Here is a 20441-nt window from a genome sequence, read left to right on the forward strand (position 1 = left end):
AAAGTTAGCTCTCCTGAAGTCCAGGGTTGCGATCCTATTTATTGCCCTGCTCCCTCCTCGCAGGATCCTGAACTCCAACATTGCATGGTCCCTGCAGCCAAGGCTGCCCCCAACCTTCACCTCTCCAACTAGATCTTCTTTGTTTGTTAGTACAAGGTCTAGCAGCGCAACTCTCCTTGTTGGCGTCTCCACCACCTGTGTCAAGAAATTATTGTCAGTGCTCTGCAGGAACCTCTTTGACTGTTTGTGCCTAGCTGTGCTGTCTTCCCAGCAGATGTCAGGGTGGTTGAGGTCCCCCATGAGAACCAGGGCCTGTGATTGTGAGGCTACTTCCAGCTGTCGGTAGAAGGCCTCATCACCTTCCTTTTCCTGATCAGGTGGCCTGTAGTAAACCCCCACCACTGTGTCACCCAGGTTAGCCTGCCCTTTAATCCTTACCCATAGGCTCTCAACTTGCTCTTCATCCACCCCTAGGCAGAGCTCCATACAGTCCAGGTGCTCCCTCACATAAAGAGCAACTCCACCACCTCGCCTTCCTGGCCTGTCTTTCCTAAAAAGCACATAGCTGTCCATGACGGCGTTCCAGTCATGTGAGCTATCCCACCGTATCTCTGTAACTGCAACGAGATCATGGCCCTGCAGCTGCACACAGATCTCTAATTCTTCCTGCTTATTCCCCAGGAATAAGGAAGGAAGGGGCAAGTTGGTTTAAAAAAAAAAAAAGTCATACAAAATTCAATTTAACTGCAGAGCTGTTTGGGATTGTCCAAATAGAGTAAAACACTTTAAAAAGGTGTTTCTTTTTGGAAGTTCTGAGGAGGAAAAAAAGATGTTGGAACTTAGGAGAAATTCATGCTTTTGAGTTTTATTTTTTTATTAAAACAATCAACTGCAGACAAAACTTGATCCGTATTGGCTCTGCAGAAAAGTCTTTTTAATATTATACTGCTTTCCACATTAAAACAAGGAGCACTTGGCTTCTCTGCTGAATGTTTGCATGTGTATTCAGTGCAACAATCCACGGGATAGCTGCCCTATCTGCAGCTGGACAGGTGAATCCTGCAAGCACTGTACTGGTGCAGACCTTAGAGAGATGGGCCAGGTTGTACCCGACCAAGTTGTCTTCTCCTGGACATCTGCTTAGTGGAGCAAGTTGAATGAATCCCAACCTTTGCTTCTGTTATGAAGAAAGAGATTTGAATATCTCCAAAGGAGAAGTAGTCTCAAAGGAGAAAAAAGATCTTTGAGAAGAAATTGGAAACCTTGAAAGACCAAATTTTGCAAGCTTTGTATTTGAAATATACTAAAAGGAACAGAGCTTGGTGGAATTACCTTCTCTGACAAACTGAGACTAAAATGAACTTTTTAAGTATAATGAGGAAGACAGACAACTTTGCAGTAGAGCACAACGAGGAGCATGTTTGATGAACAGACAGCGTTTGTGATTTCTCCATTCATCGCTATGAAAGAATGAATTGCCAAAGATCAACCTTACTTCCACTGTAGGCCAAAAGTTTTCTTTAAAAAAGCTTTGCCTTCTTCTGTCCCTCACATGAAAGCAAACTGGAATTAACACCACTGAAATCATCAAAGGAAATCGGGAAATGAAGTGGGGTAAATGAGGTCAGGACTGGGCTGAAATGCTGGGCAGGCTTCTAAAGCTGAACCCATAAACTATTTCCCTATTTTTTCAGGAGCGTTAGCTGGAAAACAGTTGGAGTGCTGGTGATAGGGATCACTTGTTTGCTTGTTTTCATTGATGTGTTTTACAGAGTCCTTTCTCTTACGTATCTTTGATTAATCCTATCACTGCAATTCTTGTCCTTGTGGGATGATGAGATTATTCCTTTGATATCCCCTTGCCACTGCGGGGCTCGGGGGTGAGATTCCTCAGAGGTCCTCGTGCCTTTTTAGCCCCCTGAATAAGCGAATGGGCATTTGTGCTTGCTCTGTGTGCTGGCCTCTGACCTCTTGGGGAATTCTGGCCCTTCTTTAAGGGTTTGAATGAATATTAAGTTCTTTGAAATCCAGTGCTGATGGGTTTGAACACTTTAAAAATCTGACCCTTAGCTCTTTTAATAGTCTGGCTCCATATTGCAATTTTGAATGTAGTTCAGAGTGATAATTGCTGTCTCTGGGTAGCTTTTTGGTCACTCTGTTCATGCAGTATTGGGCGTGGGAGGTCTGGATCCTGGTTTTTTGCTTTGCTGTTAGCTTACAGGGCAGAGAAGTCTTTTTTTTTTTTTTCTCTGCTGTCTATTGCCCTGTGATTTGGGGACTCTGACTGGGTACAGCTTTTACATTGTGCCTGATACTATGTCATCTGCAGAACAGAGCAACTGAAATGGGTAGCTGCCTTTGATCAACTGTCCAATGGCTCTTTTTCTTCCCACCTGACATTGATAATGTCAGAAGATGGCTGCTATTTACATGAGGATCACCGTGCTGGATTCAGTCAGTGGCCTCTGTGAATGAAATAAATGCCAGATGCTCTAGATGGAAGTGCATGAGTTCCTCTGAAAGAAGAATTTTGCAATTATGTACCCACAGAGAAAGTTCGTTGCTCAGCTCGAGTCCTAGTCCCAGGTGTAAGGAAGGAGTAGGGGAGTTACTGTCCCAGGAGTCCTGTTCTTAAATTCCTTCCAGGGAACTTGATGCAGGAAACATTAGGGGTGCTTCTTTCTTCTTATACTTTGCATACTTTTAGCTCTTTCCCTTTTGGCAGGAAATTTTGGCCCCATAGTAATGCATCATACTGCAAATTTAACTTTGATTCTGCAGCAATTTGCTGTATAAAAGGCAGGTTTTAGCAAAATGGCAAGCACTTAGCAGCTATGGAGTTACAAAGGCACATCTTAGCCTTGACCCTGAAGAATGGTCTCAGAGAGCACTCCTCTGTTCATGATGTTTAGAAACTCCCTGATCTTTCTCATTTCCTCAGCTGTGCTTCCTGTCTCAAATGTTGCCCATGCAAAAGAGTACCTGCAGTGTACCTGGCATGCACGCAACTTGGCGATACTGGGAAACGTGTGTATAGTAAGTCTTAGGAACTAATACTTTCACAGGGTAGTTTTAAACTCCTTTTGCTAGTCCAATTTATTTGCAAGGGGAAGCTGTTTAAGCTAGATGTGCAAAGGCGTGTTTGTGCTAGGTGAGTTTGTATCAATAAGGAAAGTACGTGTCCGTGGAGATACTGATCAGGTTGAATCTCTCGTAGTCCTGAGTTGTGAGGTGTGAGGTCTGAGTTAACGTTGGTTAAGGGCTTTAGAGTTTGACCCATCACTGAGCCATTTGCTTTCATTCTTAGTGGATGCTTTAGGTATTTCATTATAACTGGAATTATAACATGTACTCTGCCACTCTGGGAAACAGTAAGTAACATTCATTTCACTCTAAATAGATGTGTATTGCATGTAAATTCACCATCGTAATGTTTTGCGACCCATACATGATGAACCTTTCTTTCTCTAATTTTAGTTCATGTTCCTGTGCACGAATATTTAAACTAAGGTTTGCCCTTACAGCCATTGAATTGATCTTGCTGGGTCAGCACTGGCTCCTCCTTCTGCTTGTCCCCATTTAAGTTTTTCTACCGTCTAAGTTAGGGCTGTGTATACATATGTGTGAGGACAGTTTGGGCACTTGTTTCCACTTTAAGAGTGATGAGGGGAAGTGTCTGGATACGTTTGCTTATTCACTAATTGGTTGTTAAGGATCAGATACAGAAAAACTGACGCTGAGGGTGTTCCCTGCATAGGCGAAATGACTGCTGGCATCTGGCCCACCTTTCTGTGAACTCAGGTTCTCTGCTCTTTTCTAATGCTATATTAAAGACCCAGCTAGCGTAAGACTGGCATTGCCAAAAGGCAGTCTGAAGGTCCACATGGCCCTCTAGTGCTCCCTGAAGTCTGGATAGCTAATGGGAGTGTCCTTGGCTAATGTACCCAAGGAGGTTTAAGGAGACATAAATACTTTTGTGATGAATAAAATGTAGAAGTAAGCTTGAGAGACCTGTATTTGAGAATGGGAAGAGTCTAGAGATAATACAGAGTGATGTCTGGAAATAATAGATTTATAGGCACTTGTTAAGGGTCCAGGACTTTGAAGGAAAATGAGAGTGAGTCTCCCACAGCAGGATGGCTGCTAAAATACGTGACATAAGAAACCAGATCTTCTAGAAATATGAAGGGATCACTACAGTGTACGTAACTGTAGGGATGAGACACCACTTTGTTCCAGAAGAGGTAAAGCAAAGTTTAAGCTCTCTGTAGGATGTCTGTATGTCAGTTCTGTTGACTGCACAACTGCTGGGAATGAGTCAACTGGAGCTGACCAGTAATGTCTTTCCCCAAGCCATGCCAGCTCTAGTCTGGGCAAATCAAGAAAGTGTCAGCTTGATGGTATGAAGATGAGTAAGTCTGCAACACCTAAAAGCTGGCACAGGAGAAGTACAGTGCAATTTCCTACACAGCTGGCATGTATCTACGGCCAATGGGCTTGATGTGAGCCAAGTGCATAACAGAACGACAGCATGAGTTAGAGACTGGGAGCAGAAGAGCAAGGTTTTCACACAGGATCCTGTCGGAGGTGAACAGTTTCTGTGCCGCTGCAGGAAGAGCTCAGAAACCATGAAATAACTACAAATAACCACCTAGTTTATTGTCTTACACACTGTTCTATATGGCATCCAGTCTGTATATGGACTAAAAAGGTTTCTTTGAGAAATTTAAAATCCATCCTTGGTGAGACCTCAACTTCCACGTATGGTCCTTAGTTCTTACTGTATTAAGTAATCTTTATTGTAAACTTTAGAGAAGATGTTCAGTTTTTCCTGTTAAAGCTGCATGGTGCTAGGGGCAGCACAGACATTAAAGGCAACAGCTACACAAGTACTGACCTGGAGAACATACCATGTTTTTTCAAAACTCGGGAAAAGGATGAGCATCAGGGCATCCGAGAAGGTAAAAGGTGAAAATGAGAAGGCAGCAGCAGAAAAAGCAGGTGTGCCTCGTACCCTGTAGTCTCTGCTTAACTACCAGCCTGATCTGATGACCAAAACTAGCCAGAAGTGCTGGCTGGTATCAGTGCAGCATTTTCTTGTCTGAGCAGTTTTTTGAGTAGCTTGGGCACCCAGCGTTTCTTGTGACTGGTGTTGCAGAACTGGCCTGGGAGAAGCAGCTGGCGAGACTGGATTTGGAGGGAGCTTTGCCAAGGAGTTTCTAGGTTGAGTGTTTTCCACCTTATCCTTGTATTTAGGTGATCTTTGTTCTTTTCAGTAATCCCCTCATTTTCGTGCTCTTCATACTTTCTTGTAAAGAAAGAATTTGTTTGCAAGGAACTGCAGGTTGTGCACCAGTCATTAAAGAGTAACAATTTCTGGCTTAACCCTTCATAGACAACTGATTTACCTTGTGTATTGCTTTTTGATTCACTGGGAAAGAATGCAGTGCTACATAAAAATAGTACATTTATAACAGCTGTTTTTTTTTTTTACAAATGTTAGAATAAATATGTGAACAAATTTATCCTCTTTCTTTAGAGTTAAAATACACATTCAGATGGAACATACTTATACTACAGAATGCAGAATTTAGAATATACCAGATATGGTCCTGCTCCAATTTTTTAAAATTGGAAATAAACATGTTATATTGCATCATTCCCTGGGGGTGCCAGGCAGTCTTTCAGCTTGGCAAATACTTTAATTCTGCTCCTGCGGTGTGCGTTTCGTGGCTGTTGCTTTACAGCGCCGCGCGTGGAGGGAAGGAGAGTGGTTCCTCGGACTGTGGCTCTGCCCTGGTTTCACCTGCAGCCCCTCAGCTACACGGCACAACTCTTAATCTTCCAGTGGTCCACACAGCACTTCACTCTGCCATCCGCACCTGAAGGTGCTCAGGCAGTTGTACAGCCAGCTGCTTTTTTGGGGTTGCTAGGGAGTGGCAGTGCGAAAGCGCTCTTTGGAGTGGGATTATGGGCTGTAAGCCTTTTAACTATGCAATGCCCTGGGTTTAGTTTCTCTGATTTATCAGCATGAGCTTTGTGCACCTTCAGGGATGGTGTATTATCTTTCCTTTTTGTAAAAGAGAAATAAATACCTGTTGTTCCCTCTTCTGTTTGCCCACGGGCAGCCAATCGCTATGGAAGATGAAGCAGCGCGTCTTTTGCAGAGCAGAGTTTTGGAAATAGCTTAATTGCAGTGGCATTGCTGCTCCTTTAAAACTTCCTAAATAAAAGATGCTGTTGGATACAGGGGCTTCCTGGCCTTGAGGCACTCTGTGGCTCTGTTGCCGAAGCTGTGCTGTGCCTCGAGGGATGCTCTCTAGGATGAGTGCCAACAGGAGAGTCTGCAGGAGCTAAGGCAGCCTCTGGTTCTGTTTCCCTTGGGTGGAAAAGGAGAAGAGAAATTCGTTGGAAATATTTTGAAGGCATTTCTGCTGTTTCATGGCAAATTGTGACTTCTGGTCATCTTAAGTGGGACAGTGCACGTTGTTTTCTCTGGGCAACCATTGACAGTGACCATTTGTTTCTGGGAGGTTATTTAAGAAAACGGTGAACTGATAGGGAATTAGCTGTTGCATGTTTGTCAGAAGGGTTCACTGATGCAAAATGCAGCTTTGATATCTTTCCGTGGCTGTCCCTACTTCCACTTAAAAGAAAAAAATTATCAATAAAGAGGCTCCTGACAAGCAATTATTGTAGCCCTGCCTACAGACTTTGCTTTCTTGAAACAGGCTAACTTAAGCGAGCCAAGATTACAACATGTTTGGAATCTGCTGGTCAGAGATGCAGAGCTGGCTTTCCTGAAAGTTTTCTAGTTCTTCTTGGTTTGGGACGAAACAGCAGTGCCAAAGGGTAGGGGCATAAGAACCTTTTCTTTTGAAGTTAATCAGGTAGTTTGAATGTTTCTCACCTCTACCTGAAAACTGTTGGGACTAATCCAGTGGCATACAGTAACCTTGAAAGACCTCCGGCATGCATATCAGAGTTGTCTCTCTGGTTTTAATATGTATGAATTCCCCTCACAATCTCTTCTCATTCTGGATGACATTAACAAATCACTGCACAGCTTGGAAGCATTTCCCTCGAGATTCCCAAACACAGCAGCAGCAGCCATGGCCTTCTCAAGAGCACCGATAGGTTGTGGCATGGTGCGCGCGCTCTCAAATCTCTGTGTTTGCAGGGCGACAAGAAGGCCTGCGCAGTAGGTCTGTGATGAAATAGCTGGGCTAAGGCATGTGACGTAAAGATGCTTGCTTCATTTGCATCCTTAGTTTTCAGACTTGCTGTTTACATACAAGGTAATGGACCAAGCCTTAAAACAACTATGACAGCACTATAGGGAGAAATACAGGAAGGCTTTTTGGAAGGCGTGAGTTACAAGGCCTCTGCCTGTCACTGTGAGATGGCTCTTTTGGGAGTAGGATAAAAGCAAGTGAGGGACACAGAAAAACTAGATGGTTCAGTTTTGGGGTGCAAACCTAGGAACTGGATTTATGACCAAGTCATTGTCTCTGCTTTGCCACAGACTTCCTGTGTGATCCCAGGCTGAAAGTTTCCAAAACTAGAGTTGTGAATTTTGACATATATAGTTTTTAAAGGCCATTCTGAAAAAAAGGGCTGCTATCCTGGAACAGACCAGCCTGTCTGTGCTTGATAGCAACTCAAACAGCAGCTGGCTTGTCCAGGGTAAAATTGGCTAAACTTTCAATTGCTAACCTCAAGAACATAGGGAGGGCAGGGCATGGGAACATAGGGAGACAGGAGCTGTCACACTGCAGTAGGGAAGTGACGACAAATCCTTCCTCCGTGGATATTCCCACCTTAGTAGGCAGTGGGGCGATAGGCCATAAGCGTCTGAATCACTGCATTTTATCCAAAGGAACTGTTAAGTCTGTAAGGTTTTAATGGAAAAGACCTTCGAGGTCATCTTGTTCCAACGCTGGATTATTGGGATCAGAAGGCACAGAGATTTCAGACATTTGGCTTTGCTTTGCCACCCAAATAAGGAGTTTGTTCTGCTCCTGAGGCAGGAGGATTTACCCACTGAGCTCTTTGAGCAGCAAGATGAGAAATTCAAAACACCAGTGATGAACAAAGAAAAACACATATAAAAGAAAAACACATGCAACCTTTGTCTAAGAACTAAACTGATACAGAACTACTTTTTTCTTTGTCTGAACCTGAAAAACAATTCTAGTCATTATGATGATTCCTCCTATATTTTTGTGGATGGATTGATCCAGAATAAGAAAGTTCCGAAGCTCCTCAAGAAAGTTCCACGTGGTATCAGCCACCCAGTAGCCCAGATCACTGCTGCAGTTAAATTCAGATAAAAATCTGTACTTGCTTTGATTCAGCAAAGCAATTAAGCATGTGCTTTAGATCCACTTGGGATTTGAGTGTAACCTTAAAGTTAAGCATGTACTTAACATTTTGCTGAGCTGGGCCTGAGTCTTTAACCCTTGCAAGAATATAAACTCCTGTCTAATGAATGTTGGCGTATAATAGGCCGGTTTCTCAATAATGTTTGATTTTTGCAATCTAGGAGTCTTTCTCTCAGCTTCAGTGGGCTTTGGATCAGGGCCCAAGAATGCAATCCAGAAATAATACTTCACCATATTTACATTGCATGTAAATTATATATGAAGAAATGAAAGAGCATAATGAATCAACCACAGGGGTTTTTCTTCCACTGAGATACCAGAGGAGAAAAAGCCTGTAGGCAGCTCACAACTTTTCTTACTAATACTCTTGAGTCCTTCTCTTATTAAGTCTTCTGTTTTCTCTGGCAAGGTCTCCCCTAATGTTACCCTCTGTACAACCTTCTTAGTCCATAAATGCGATTTTGATTCTTTTTTTTATTAAAACATGCCATTTAGCACAGGGTTTACGGGTGGGAAAATCCCATTAACTATTTCTGAAATACTGCTTAGCTGCTTGATTTTTAAGATGATAGGCAGAACTTCACACTCCTCTCAGTTATATGTCCGAGAGCTGATATTTATGTTCAGCAGTCTGGCCACAAGAGGGGCAGGAGGTAGATATAAAGTCTTCTATTTAAGGGCTTTGCTGTCAGAGGGGTGTAGTGGGCCCCAATGTTAATATAAATTGGTGCTTACTGAGGTTTTGAACCTGTTCTGTTCTGTCTGTGAGAATTTGTTACTGGGATGAAGCAGTCCAGGATCCAGTCCTTGCACCCTACAGATGTGAAATGAGTCAACAGGTACAAACTGAAGCTCATAAAACAAGGATATATGTTGTATAGGAAAGGCTTCTGCTGAAGATGTGCTATCTAGGGGGCTTTTGCTTTCGCTTCTCTGTTGTGGATGCAGTACATGTTGTGTGCTGCATGGCTCCTCACTTGGAGCACATATGCAATGGAAATGTCTGGCAAGGGAAAGCTTCTAGTCCAAAGGGATTAAACAGAGACTTTGCAGTGGTTTCTACCACTTTCATCACTGGAGTCTCCGGCTCTGTTTATTGCTTTGTGGTCTATGGTTCTTTCCCTGGAGACGTGGCCATGTATTTTCTCCGTTGTTGCCATTATCCGAGATGGCTGATCCATGTTCCTTCTAAGTGAATTCTGAGAATCTCTGAACATACTTTTAGCCTGAACCACTGCTTCAGATCTAATCTCCAGGAGTGTGCTTCAACTGAACCTTTGATTCAAGATCTCTTCCTTGGGCGAGATAAAACATGGCTATAAAATGCAAAGCTCTTCTTCTTTTGCTGGTTATTATTATTATTATTATTATTATTCCATTTAGTGAAACATTAGAATAAGAGTATATTAATAAATAAATTTAAAAGTATTAACGCATGATGAATGGACTCTGTAAGATATTACAGGCATGGTTATTATGTGATATAGGTGATCATAAGTCATGGTTAAATGCAACCTATTGACCAGCTGGACTCTATAAAAGTCTATAACAAGACATTAGCCACTTGTTAACAGAGCTAGTAATCATTTATTGATCCTACATGCAGTATTTATATGTCTGCCACGCTGGAAAGCGTGGAATTCAATTCCAGGTTCTACTTTTAAGTCCCACTTATTATAATGGTGACACAAATCTCTCAGACGTGTTTAAATGTGAGATGTTGTCAGGATCAGTGATAGGTGAATGCTGTCCTCAGGTGCCTGAAGGTCTTGGACTATAATACCATGAACTTTATTAATACTAGATTGCCTGTGTTGGAGCTGTGAAGAAAGAAGTAACTTTTTTTTTTCTTTTTTTGTAAGGGGTGTTGATGTTTCTGCATTTGATTTTGTTCAGATTGGAAAAGAAATTCCCAGATTTAAAAAAATCTTCACTGGCAGGCTCTTGAGACTATTATCGGGGACAGTTCTGAAGTCTTCAGGTCCTCATTTCTTTAGAAGTCCTAGTGGACTGGCCTGCCAAGGCTCAACCAGATCTCAAAGCTTACCTGGCAAGGAAACCGCAACTGGATTCCTCATTGTAACCCACTGGAAATGAGCTAGACTAACTCATTTCTGCTGAATGTTTCAGTTTGAAGGAATTGATAATTTCCAAAAAAAGTGTTTAGTTCACATTTTACTACCTCATCTTTTTTAGTCCTGTCCAAATGCAAGTGAGGAAGCAATGTGAGTTAACCATCCCAACCCTGTGAGATAAAAGGCAAATAAGGTGCCCCAAAATCAGCGTGAAAATATGTTAGAAATACCCACAGGGCCAGAGATTTGGTAATCATCTCCATTAAAGAGATGGGTAAAGGATGTTAAGAGAGAGTCAAATAGCCAATGTGGGTTAGACAGAGAGAAGGAATAAAAAGATGAAAGGTGCAGGAAAGTAGGAGAAAAGAGAAAGAGAGAGAAAGAAAGGGGGAGTGGGGAAAGAGACAGAGGCTGAAGGACTCACCCTTGTTAAAGTAAAGCAGTGCAGTAATTAATCTCTTGGAAAACCCCTAATGCAGTCCTGCACGGCGTAGAATGACATTATGAAGAGGCCTGCATTGCTTTCCTTCTCTTTCTAGTAGGAGGAAGTGGTGATGTGTATCATGACAGCGAGAAAAAATGCTGGTGCAGAACATCCTTGCGCCAATATAGTGAGGAAAAACAAGACACATGGCCCTGGAGGCTCGGAGAGGATGGTGCTCGTGTCTCTGTCGCCGTGTGTCCCTCTGGCTCTGGGCCCCAGAGCGCACACAGCCCATCTGATCTAATAAAGGCAGGAAGCAAATGGTGACGGAGCCATGAGAGACTGCAGATAGGGGTTGAAGACGGGTCAAACTCATTAGTCATATGTTGTGATGTAGCGTGTGGGGAGGGGGAGATGCTTTGAGAGTTAAGAGGAATGGAAATAGTTACAGTGTTCGAAAAATGGTTATTAGCGTAGCTGACATGAATGCTCTGCTGCTGTGTGACTTTTAGGGGTAAGGACAACATCCTAGCCCTTCTTCCTTTCTATTTTCTCACTTTGGGTCATGATTTCTTAATTGTTTTTTGTTTTTTTTTTCCCCCAGCCTATTTCACTCTTGTCCCCTGGACTAGGAGATGGCTATATTTAGTGTTTGTAGCACGCAGGGACTCAGATCAGGGGTCCCTGCAGGGGTATTGCTGCTGCAGGGTCAAAACATCTGTCCTTCAAAAACTGATCTTTCCTCCTCCTTGCGGCGGAGGCTAAGGGTAACTTCCTAAAGAGCTTGATTCAGTGAAGCTTGGGACGAACCTTTCAGTCAGGTATAGAGGTCCTGCAGAGGACATTTGGTGACCATTGCACATGATGAAGCATTAACTGGAGAGAGGACAGGTACAAGCACAGCCCACACGCTCACTCCTCTGGCCCTGGGTCACCTGGTGAAAGATGCCCAGGGGACTGTGCAGGGGACTTTGCTTGACTTTAGGGCAGGAGGAACGTGGGCAGCTACGCTGGTGTGAGGCTGGTGATCAGTTAATACCCGGTAAGAGGGTACCCTGTGCGATGCTCAGGCTTCAGCAGTTTTTTTTTTCTTAATCACTCTCTCTTTCTTGCTGTGGAAGAAAATCCTAAAATAGCACAAAGAAAATGTTTTCTTTTTTCTCAGCATGTTTCTGGTTTAGCTAGAAGTTAGAATTATTAATTGAGTCATAAAGAATGGAACACCAGTTTTTATTGAAAATACTCTCCTAATTTGCTTCCTTCTAATTTCTCTGAAATTTCAAATGTCATTGCAGAATTCAAAACATTACATACAACTTCCGCAGCTAACTAGAACAGGCCACGTTCCCTAAAGTCTCCATTTCTCTCCTCAGTTAAATAAGTAGATTTAATTTAGGAAAAACTCACCCTTTGCTAAAGCATTAGAAACTCACCAGTCTTAAGGGTGATTTGTCACTCTCCAGTGCCTCCTGCGCTGTGCCAAAGAAATGGGCTGGTGGCTGACAAGCATCAAGCCCTTAGCTGATGGAGGATTAGTAAAACTGTGCACCTGGACACCCTCTGCATGTCTTGTCCTGAGTTTATAATAGCATATACAGTTTAATAAGAAATATTTTATAGAGAGCCTTGTCTCCCTTTCAGGGCTGCTTCATCAGACCTCTGCAGAAGATGGCCACATGCCTTTTGTGGCTCTGCTGGGGAACTGGAAAACTCGCGTCAGGCTTCTAGCGCTGGCTTTATCCTAGAATAGAATAGAGATGGGACTGACAGAATACATACGAAAGATTGACTGCTGAAGGAAGGCTGTATTTTTCATACTCATACAATGGTTACAGGTGATAGTGACAAATGGTAAATTAATGCTAATAAGATAAGCTAAACAGCTAAAGCTGCAGCTGAAATCCTGGGAACGTAGATACTTTCAATTGATGGATTAGGCATAATCTCATAGCAAGCACTACACCGTTAGACTTTGAAATGCAACATTTGGAATAGATTTTTTTGCTCGTTTGGGCTGCTGTGTATTCAAACACAGTGAAGGTATCAAAATAAAAGACCAAGTCTGCAACTGAAGTGCAAATGGCGTAGGATGTATGGATGTAGGTTCTGGCTTTCGCTGGGCATCAAGGTCTGCTTCAGGTGAGAAGCTGCTATATGGCTACAGAGCTGGGATTACGATGGTAGGAGCGAGTGCTGAGCCTGTTATACTTTGAGCAACATTTTGTCATCTAGATGCTAGTGATGTTCAGGCCAAACATTTAATTATAAACCATCACCCCATTTAGCACTTTTGCTCCTTATCAGACTGTAATCTACTGCGTTTACCTCAGTTGTCCTCTACTGAGAGAGGCAAGAACATATTTACTCTTCTTACATTGCTTTAATATATTATTTTACTTACTGTCTGATAAGGCAGCTGGACAGATGCAAATCCATTAAATAATAATAATTTGTACTGTACAGTGTATCACTGTTGTAATTAGGCTTTTCTCCCTTCCTCCCTCTGCCCCGTGGACTGGTGTGTCCCGTTTGCTGCCTTTGCTAAGACAGAGGAACGTGTTGGAAGGTCAGCCTAACCTGTAGGAAATTCCTTCTGTCTCTGAGCCGGCTCATTCATCACTAGTCATAACCGTTCTGGAATGTGAACCCGGAGTCTGTTATCTGGCTACTGCTAGTGATGATGCCTGGAGACGACAGCTTGGTTTTCAAAAGCTAGGTTGACCCTGAGGGGCGAGGAAAACTTGTTTTGACAGAGCAAACATGACACGGAAACAGTGCATGTGCCAATACGTGCAGGAGCAAGGTGTTAGTTTTGCAAGGTGGTTTTTTTCCCCAACTGGGGAAAACACAGCAATGTTTGAGAAACAAATTGTGTGGTGGTTCTTTCCACCATTCTTTCAAAAAATGCAATTAGAGCAGAAAGGCTGTCAGTTGGTATTTTAACATAGAGAAAAAGGGATGAAACAGTTTCATATGGGACCAGAATCAGAAGCGTCTTATTCTCATTCCTGTGTCTGGGAATAGTAGTAGACTAGACGATTATGGCTCAGGGAGCAGTGCAAAGGTTAATGAACTATTGCTCAGGACACCTAGCTGATGTTATGTCGTTTTTCTCTCTTCCCTTTCTCTGCTTGCCTGTTTGTAGGATGGTCTCTGGGTACAGTGCCTCGCACTGGCAGGCTGCTGTCCTGGTTGCAGCTTCTTGCACGGCAGTAGCATAAAGAATGACAACAATCTCAACTCTTGACCCTGGTGCGATTATTGTTCCTACATGTTCTGCTTCCCTTAAAGACATAACAAAACAGATGACTGTGTATATTTTAAAATGTCAGACTGACATTGTGGCATTAACATAATTTAAGCCAAACATTGCCAATTACTCACTTGTCTTAATGTCTCACATTCCTTGTTTGTGGGACTGAAAGTCATGTGGTTCCATGACACTCTTGATCTTACTAAGCCAAGGTTACCAAACTGGAGTACCTTTCACTGCTGGGACAGAAGCTGCTCCAAAATGCTATGTAAAGTTAATAAAATTGCCTGTTAACTTTTTCAGAGCAGCCAGATTCTTCTTCCTTTGCTTGTGTATGGCTCATCCTGAGACCAAGAGCTGTGACTGCCACTGCCTTTGTGGGAGAGAAGAAGATGCTCCTCCTGCCAGAGCCACGGTATGATGCAGTTCTTTTTCTAGAAGAGCGCTTCCTTGTGGGAACCAGGATTTTCACTGAACTGTGAAGGAAGAAGTAAAATGATGAGGCAGAGCACACCACAGGTTAGAATAATGTTTGTAAAAACCAAAAGGGTTGGGTTTGCTTCTGTGGAGAAAACCCTTTCCTTTTCTTTCTTCTTTTTTTCTCCCCCTAATGACATCTGCTGTAGACTGTTCATTTGTAAACTGTGTGGCTCTGTATGCTGCTAACTCATTTGATGGACCTACATGGTATTTTAAAATGTAAATCATAAGGAAGAACTTGAGCCATTTTAGGAGCAGCTTAAAGTCCTACAGAAATCTGAATATAAAGGTAGAACGTGAAACTGTTTAGATAAACGTACAAGAGAGATGTAGATATATCCTTGTCTTCTTACATTGTGGTGCTTTGCTGAAGCTGAATTCATAGTCCTTTTGAAATACTACAGAAGTCTGAGGGCATCTTTCACGGCTTCGGTGCCAAGTTGAAAAACACTTGCTGAAGAGTTAACAGCACGCTGTGATTTTGATAAATTTAGATGGTTTATGTTTTAATACTGACAACTCACTTCCTTTTCATGCCAGAACCAATAATGACCTCAAAGTGGTGTCAAGGGGAGTAGCAGTGTCTATTTGTGAATGGTGAGAGAGAAACAGTGGGAAAGTTCAGTCCTGGGCAGTCCCATACAAGATACCCTTCTGTGTTCTGTATAACTCAGCAATGTCCTCCTAGGTTAATTCCACTGCACAGCTGCACTGCTTGGGGCAATAAAGATACATTAAATAAAAAGTGATTTCCCTCTTTGGGATTCAGAGTAGAGCAGCCCAAATCAGGCCAGTTCTTTTATCTCACCCCAGCAGGAAGATTAGACACAAGTCCCAAAAGGACTTTCTTTGGTCAGAAACCTCTGCAAGCCACTGAACTGAAAGGAGTGTGGGGACAGTGCTAATAGCTTTACTGCTAACAGTTGAAAAGATGGAAACTAAGTAGCAGGGTCTTGTGAGAAAAATGAGGAAACTCAATATATATAGACACTAGAGGTTGTTCAGGGTCATGGATCCCAGTCCTGAATGTCAAGGCCATCCTAGGGGACAGAGCTGCCAACAGTTGTGTTCTCAGTACAGTAGTACGTTCTCCAGCACATAGGAGGCCCTGAGTCTTTGACCTATATGTGAAAACCACAAAATAAGGAAGGAAAATAAAGAACAGCTGAAACAAAAGCCCTTTAAAGCCTTTTCCCTTTAAAAGTTTACAATCTCTGTATGGGTAAAGCATAATGCGTTCAAGAGAGTTCATCAGTGCAATTCCTTAGAGAAAGAACAAAAATAACTCTGAGAAGCTGAAAAGGTAATGGCTGGCTACTGGCAGGGATTTTGGCACAAGCGTAACTCCTGGTAATAATGAATGAATGTTGACCTCTAACTTGAGTGAAATGAGTTGATGGTCTCAGTCCAGTGCTACTTAGATCACAGTTCATGGCATTAGAAAATCAACAGTGATCTTGCCCCTGTTATCAGTGGAGTTGTAACAGCAAATGGAGAATGAACTCCTCTAACATGCAGCTGAACTGCTTCTCATCTGTAAGACAGGCAGTGAGGTACATATTCCAGGAGAAGTCTGTTCCTGGCCTACGAAGAAAGAAGCAGCAGAGCATTCTTCATCCTGGCACATCACTTCCTAATGTATGCTTGCTGGCATCAGGATCAGGCCTACTTGGAAGACTTTGTTCTCCTCCCTGTATCAGATTTATAAAACCCTCCAGGGACTAGCTGTATTTGCCACTAAATCTTACAAACTCTCTGACAGCTGATGTAGCAGAGCCTCACTTCAGTAAGTGGCATAGAAAGTAGCTGTGATAAGATGCCTCTCTCCTTTTTTTTTGTATGTGTGCTAAAACCACCTTTTAAAATTGGCTCTGCTGAAGGTCATATGAACATGGCCAATGCTATAGAAACCTCTAATGCTTTTTGCAACAATAATGCCTTCATTGTCTATGCAGCTAAATTGCAATCAGTAGAAATCCAGATGTTTGAAAAGGAGACCATATCAGAATATTATTTACCTTACAACTCACACCAGAGATGCTATCAACAGCAGTGCTTTTACCACAGTTTTGGCATTAGTCCCATGAAAACACTTGACCAAATTCATCACTGATAAACTCCATTGTCTTAGTGGAGTTATACAACAAGAGACTTTTCCCAGCAGAAAGATGGTGTTGCTCCTCTTCTTATTGGCAAAAGCAGGGAAAGAATTTGTCTCTTTTGATACCAACACGAATAGTGTTCTAATCTCAACTGGCACAAGTGAACTGTTACCGGCTTTTCAAAACCAGTTTATAGCTACAGAACAAGACAACAATAGTAAAGTTGCCAAGTGACATCCTTAGATCATTTCCACTGTCTTTTGTTGTCTTCTGTTTTTGGCCAGGATTCCTTTGGTCTCATTGATGTTGCTCTTTGTGCGTCCCGTCATTTATTCTGTTCGACAGCCAGCGTCATGTACTGAGAAGCCCAGCAAAGAAAGGCAGAGGTCAGACTTGTGACATCTTTTGAGCTATGTCTGTTTATGTAACCCAGCAGGGTTCATTTCCATCAAAGATGGAAATAGCATGTATTGCTGCTGCTGTGAGGTCAGATAGGAGTGAGGTTGAAAGGGCTGAAAAGGATTGTTAGGGAGGCAACTCTGCTGTGTCCGCAAGTCTTACATTATACCAGTCCTACAGGCTTCTTATGAGGGCCCATTCGATTAATGTATCGCTTGTTAGAAGCATATCTGCTAAATAAATGATGGTGAAAGGAAGAGTGAAAAGCTGTAGCAACCCAGCGTAAAGACACTAATACTCATCAGTGAATGGATTTCTATGGTAGCGCTTTGATGATCACAGCAACAGTGAGAGAGGAGGAAAAGAAATGAGGGTGTGTTGGGTGCATGCTGGAAAACTTCTGTTCTTCCTTCCTTCCTCTCCCCCTTTTTTTAAAGTCCTGCTTCCAACTTGGCCTGCAAGACTAGTGAAGTGACTCTTGAACTTATTCCTGACTTTCAAGCACCTGCTATGACGCTTCAGGCTAAATGCATGTGTTGGAAACAAAGATAATACTTTACTTTATGGGATTTTTAGGGACATAATTCATGAATGCTGGTAATGCAGAGATTTGTATGTGCCGTATCATAGAAAACCAATAACACTGGTGAAACTGGAGAATTAGACAAAAACTCAACAGTTCATTTCCTGGGCATTGCTATCCCTTCTCATAGCCCTAAAAAGGAGGGGAAGCAGGAGATTTTCTTTAAAGACATGCATTCACAGGTGCCTGAAATACTGGTTCTTTATTCATATAGTTAGTTAGTTACTTAAGGCTTGGCTGTCTGCACTCCCGATCTGGTCAGACTCCTGTAAATGAGGTAATGCTCTCTGTGTGAAGTCAGTTCAGAAAATGCTCACTCTACCATAACCTCCCTTGCAGATAGTAAATCACCACCCAGAATAGGTTGAAGACAGCTTGGTTAGATAACAATTCTTTGTGTTAGGTGGTAACTCTCAGACCCTACCATGATGAGGTCTGGCTGCTGAGTAAACATTCAGGAAAACATTTTTCTTGTCCTAAAGAGCTTGCAGTCACAACAGAAAAGAGACAAAGGCGGAATCTGAAGCAATTCAGAAACTAAGTTGCTCAGCCAAACATGATCATCAAGTCTGTGGTGGAGCTTGGACCTGAATGCAGGTTACCTGACTTCTGGTCAGCTGTCTTGATATGCAGGTACAGCGCCACTCTTACACAGTATTTCTTCAGTGTAGCAAACCTCAGAAGACCTGAGTGCGGCTCTGGTTCAAGGGCATGTAAGTAAATAGATGTGATGGCCTTGCGTGAGTTTCAAAGGTGGATTTTTCGTCTAGCAGGAGAAAGGCTTCAAATGGAAAAAGGTTTGGCAGGAACAATAGATGATCAGGAAAGTAGGAAATGTCCATTTCATGTGTGGAAGGACTCTGGACTGGTCACTGCAGGTACTAGCTGGGCTGTTTTCACAGCATTTCAACAGGCTTGAGAGTGTTACTGCTCTTTTCTAAGTGCTCGGATTCATCCCAAAGCAATTCTGAAAGCTATAGATACTTCTTTTTGGCGTGGAACTATTTCTCAGAGCGCACAGTGGTCAGAAAGCAGATTAAGACAGTCTGTATAACTGGATAGGAAGCTCAGCCATAGATGCTTTCCTGCAATGAGAATTAAGAATCCAGACGATGTGTTCAAGATTTATGGTTTCCACAGGGAACTGATGATGCTGATGTTCGCTGTGCTTAGCACTACATATTACATCCCATTATGTCAGAAGAAGAGAAAATAAAGCCATTGTCTTCTGGAAAACCCTGCCTATGCTGTCACCCTTCAGCGGAAGACATGGGTGCTTAAATATTCCAGTATGTATGGCTGGAGGCTATTGAGCTTGGTTTTTGGGAAATGAGAAGGGGGCTCAAGGTGTGTCTGTGAGGGAAGGAAAAGATGTAACAAGGAAGTTGGAGCTAATTCACAGAAACAGGCTTTGGCCTGTAACTGAAGAACGATGGTGAACAGACACAGATGGTACTTTCCAGAAATCCTGTCCTCTCGTCTCCTTTGCGGAAGGAAGGTTATTCAGAGACTGATTTTGTGAGGTCAGAGATGGATTTCAGGTTTCTACCTTTCTCTGAACACTTAAATGGGCAACAAAATCTAGAGGGCTGCATTCACCCCCATAACTGTAGTGCACGGGTTGTTTGCTCCATGTGTGTGTGTGTGCCAGGGTGGACCTCGATCTTGCTGTCCTGCTCCACATGGGGAGATAGGCAGCTGAATGTCATTTCTGCTGAGAGCGGCATCTTCACTTGAGCTCCACTCCTTAAATGCCCATTCTAGATGGCCTTCTCTCAGAAGGTATATCCAGAATAAATTCAGAACAGGTGTATTACAGGTGAGGTTCATATAATAATGTGTTTGTCCAAGTAAATATTTTTGTCTTGGTGTCATGTAGGTTGTTTTAAGTGCAGAGAACACTGGATAGGAACTGAAACGAGAGCTTTCTTCTTGGTTTAGCACTGACCTGCGGTGGGTGACTGTGGGCAAGTCACTTCCATTTTCTCTTACTGAAGACTGTTGAAATTGTAAATCTCTGAGGGAATAGGACTTTCCTCTGCCACTGAGGAGTCCTCCCCTGAGTTAGTGTCCCAAGCACTACTGAAATGTAAACCTGAACTAATGAGTTAAACCTCTTTTTCTTTCTCTACGCTCAACTGTAAACAGAATGATGTCTGTCTTTATGGCAATTTGGTCATGATTTGGGAATATGGTATTTTCTTTCGGTTTAGAACACAAAATCCCAGTGTTTTACTATATCAACTGCTGTCAACCCGAATATTTTCTCATGAACCACCAGTATATTTGCAGGGCTGGTCAGTGCAGTTTCTCAGACTTGCAGCAGACCGCTTAGCGTGGCCTCACTCGCTCTGGCGTTCTGGAAACCACAGGTTAGGAAGCATTGGGTTTAGAGACTCCCAATCGTGCGTGTAGGCAGAGATGCGAGGACAGAGGAGGAAAAACTGCCAAGTTGTCCTTTTTTGGCCCATTGTTGTCCAGGGGAAGGAGGTGACACTGAATGATATGCCCATCCCTTGTCCCTGTGGAGGCTGTGTCTTTTTGGGATGGGTCACTGTGATTGTGTGGGAAACAGAATACCTGGTCAGAGGAGAGATGCTTCCTGCAGTGCAGTGCTCTGCCAAGCAAAGGCACAGAATTTTACCTGAAGGGTGTATGTGCTCACAAACGCATTGCTCTAAGTAGAGCTGAGGGAAGTTGGAGGTTGGAAACATTAAAATACCGCAGCGAAGGCTGCTCTT

General features: G+C 42.8%; 1 long non-coding RNA gene across 1 annotated transcript in view; it reads left to right on the top strand.

Moving 5' to 3' along the window:
* Positions 1-20441, top strand: part of LOC138061378 (uncharacterized) — a 168041-nt gene that overhangs the window by 56316 nt on the left and 91284 nt on the right. The window contains exon 2 of the long non-coding RNA XR_011135077.1: positions 14440-14655. This is a non-coding gene — a long non-coding RNA (uncharacterized lncRNA). The remainder of the gene's footprint in view (positions 1-14439; positions 14656-20441) is intronic.

Source organism: Struthio camelus, chromosome 17, assembly GCF_040807025.1.
Source record: "Struthio camelus isolate bStrCam1 chromosome 17, bStrCam1.hap1, whole genome shotgun sequence".
NCBI lineage: Eukaryota > Metazoa > Chordata > Aves > Struthioniformes > Struthionidae > Struthio > Struthio camelus.